This window comes from Charadrius vociferus, unplaced genomic scaffold, assembly GCF_000708025.1.
Source record: "Charadrius vociferus isolate BGI_N301 unplaced genomic scaffold, ASM70802v2 scaffold114, whole genome shotgun sequence".
Classification (NCBI taxonomy): domain Eukaryota; kingdom Metazoa; phylum Chordata; class Aves; order Charadriiformes; family Charadriidae; genus Charadrius; species Charadrius vociferus.
In genome coordinates, this window is record NW_009647949.1 from 38,842 (window position 1) to 42,195 (window position 3,354).

Here is a 3,354-nt window from a genome sequence, read left to right on the forward strand (position 1 = left end):
GGGCGGTGGGATGAGCGTTTTCGCCGTCCCCGCACCCCCGGGGGGGACCGGAGGGGTCCCGCTGCAGCGATCCCGGTCCCCCGGGGGACCTGCGGGTGGTGGGTGCCCCGGAGGGAGCGAACCGCAGGTGTCAGCGACGCCAGAGCCTGATGGATGCATAGCTCGGGAGCGGGCACGTACCCTTCCTTCGTTCTTGGGGGTGCTGTGCGAATGTTATCACCTAAGCGAGTTTCTCGTTCACTTAATTTCGAATTTTTGCTGCTGAAGAGCTTGGGAGCTAGGCTGGAGAAGGGAAGGGTATCTCACAGGTAGTCCAGAAGCAGCATGGAGGCTCCGTGTCACCGCCTCTGGAGTCCGGGCCACAGAAAAAGCCATAGTTTGTTCAGCCCTGGAGCGTGTTTAGGAACAACATAATCCAGAGCAAACAGCTGCGGATGAAAACAAGTCTGGATTTCTAAATTTGGAGTCTAGCATCCGATCCAAAGACCTGCTTCGCACTCCCCCACCTCCCGTTGTTAAACAGTTGCATCTTAATTAATTTTGTCTTAATTTCATGACCTTCTGTTGACAATACTTTCCTAAATGTCCTCTTCTTCATCTTCTTCAGTGAGATATCTCAACTTAAGTAAATGAGTCGCTGCATGCAATGTGAAGGAAACCTGGTGGTGGTGTGAATGAAAGCAGTGTGGCCAGATGGCACCTGCTATTGCTGCTCCCTCGGCAGGGGAGACCTCAGGGCTCAATCCTCCCTCCAGTCCTGCCTGTTTTGTGAGAATGCCAACGGGAATCCCCTGGTGATAAGAGAGAACAGGGGCTAAATTTTTACAGGACTTACGATGCCTAAGTATTTTTTGCAAAGTGCGTGGACAGGGAAACTAGAGAGCTATGGGGAGGAACTTGTGGCAGTAAAGATGATCTTAAGATGCCAGAAAACCCAAGGTATGATTTTGACATTTTCAGTGGGGGAAGTATTAAATCCACGGTACTATATATGTAGCAGCTTTGGGGTAATGATGTTTTATAGCCCTGTATGCACTTGTAAGATGGAAGGCTTGAGACTAGATTTTGCATCAAAGTCACAGAGAATTAGGCTTTGAAAACCTTTGAAAATATCTTCAAATGTCCATCATCATTTTGAACTGCCTTAATTCTGCTCAAACCTAGCCCTGATGCAGAGTGCAGTTATGGCATGATATAAATAATACTGCTGTTCAAATGATACTCAGCCTATTAGAAATCTTGAATTCCTTGGATTCTTGAATGCCTTGGCTTGTAGGTAGCTTTCATGACTATCAGCACTGCGCTTGCAAGGCAATTTCAATTTCTAATCTGCAAATTGCTTTGTGTCCTGTTGGGTTTATTTAAAAGTCTGTCTTGTGAGTGATGGTGGTATCGGAAACAGGGGATTATGACTTCTTAATGCAATTACACTGGAGCTGAAGCAGAGCCACGAAGGAGAATGAACTTTTATTCAAACATCTGTCAGCTGCGATATAGACCAGGAGAGATAAAACTAAGATTGAATTATTTTGCTGTCTGATGTTATGTTACCGCTTCATTCTTGAACTACATTGAAAAATTAATCTGGACAACAGTGCATCATCACAGGACAATGAAGGCACATCTCTTTTCCCTTATGTCACCCCATGATTGCATTTAGGAAAGAGCTTTACATTTCAAGATTTTCTTTCACAAGGGGATCACATTTTACCTGTTGTTTGGTTAGGGGTTTTTTTTTAGAGCACTATGGTGTTGAGTCTTCTTCTGTTTTCTTTTTGATAATCCCAAACCAACATTTATCCATGAATGTGGTGTCTTCATAATTCCAAAATATTTCTGAGCATTAGTATACAGGGATTTCTAGGGTGTTGTGGTTTCATTTATGTTAAGGATCACCCAATTTTGTATTTAATTCTGGGACCAATTAATGACACATATGTATTATTCAGATCAAGTGTATCTCTGTGTAATTCCAGAACAGTCAGCAGTGGGATGAGTTTTTGAGACTGAACGTTTCAGTGTAAATCCGAGTCCTTCACTTTACAGCCAGTCTGTGTTGGTTTGATTGTGGATTTACTTTGCACTTCCAGGCGGTTTGTGCTGTGTTAACAATGAAACCCCATGTGCCTATACTGAAAGAAGAGGTAATTGGTTTTGCTTTTGTTAGGCAAATTTTTAAATTTTTGGCATAGAAAGCAAGAGGACTTGAGTGCCTCACCAGAAATGTCTGACTTTCCTTCTGTGCTACTCACTAGGGGTGAGCAATGGGAGGATTCAACATTAAGGTAAACTGATATCGAAGACATTCAGGAATCGGCAGTGAAATAACCTTTTATAACAGAGCCTTCATTCAGGCAACTAGTTGGCAGTTTCATTATCAGCAAGCCAAGTCTGTATAAAGGATGGAGGAAGCAGAATAAATTAAGCCTGTTGTGTCCCCCCTTAAGGAAAAAGTGTTGGTTGTAAAGTTGCAGCCCCTTTTCTAGGAAGCAGCCAGCTCCAGCATCTCGGAGTGTTGCTCTGGATATCAGTTTCATATTGCTTATTTACATTCAACCTAAATAAAAATTAGAAGCAGAAGTTAAAAGATGCTTTCTGAGCTTGATTTTTCTGCTAACCTGTGGCTGATAGTCCTTTACTCCTGTGAGCACTGGTTGTAAGTGGCTCCTGAGTATGCGTCCTTGCTTTTCTGTGCTGACTTCTTAGAAGCATGTATTCCCCAGATATGGAGGTGTTTCACTCGCTAAGGGTAATGTATTCCATTGCTTAAAACTTCTCTGTGGAAAAAGAGTCCTAAGCTCAATAGGCTGTGTCGTCCCATGCCAGATGTCTGTCTCAGGCCAGTTTTTTTCTTTACTAGAGCAAAAGAGGAGCTGATTTGCCATTGATTTACCTTTCTGAAGATGTTCTGGTGGCTTACAAGCAAAGGCATGGTGGCTCCATCTTTTGGGACCAGTGGGCCTGAGTGTGGTCCCTCACTCATCTTTAGCAAAGAGCTGGCATGAATTTCTGTGACTTACCTCAACGTGAAGTGCTCCTGCCATTGCAACTCGGGGTGCAGGAGTATAAAGTTATTCCGGGAAGAGAATACCCTTTATTGCTTAGGGTCCAAGGAAAGCTCCTCTCTGCCTCTGCATGGCATTGATCAAGTCATTTAAACCAGACAGGTGACATGAAACCTCTTTCCAAGGCAGAAGTGGAAGAATGGGTTGTGCTGTTTCAGACCCAGGTATTTCCCTTTTTGACAGTGATTGGTGAAGTAAATAATCATGCGAAGACTGTACGTAACTCATATATACCAAAGGAAAGTTGCCCTGGCACCATAATGACGGTGTTTATTATCAATGAGGTGTT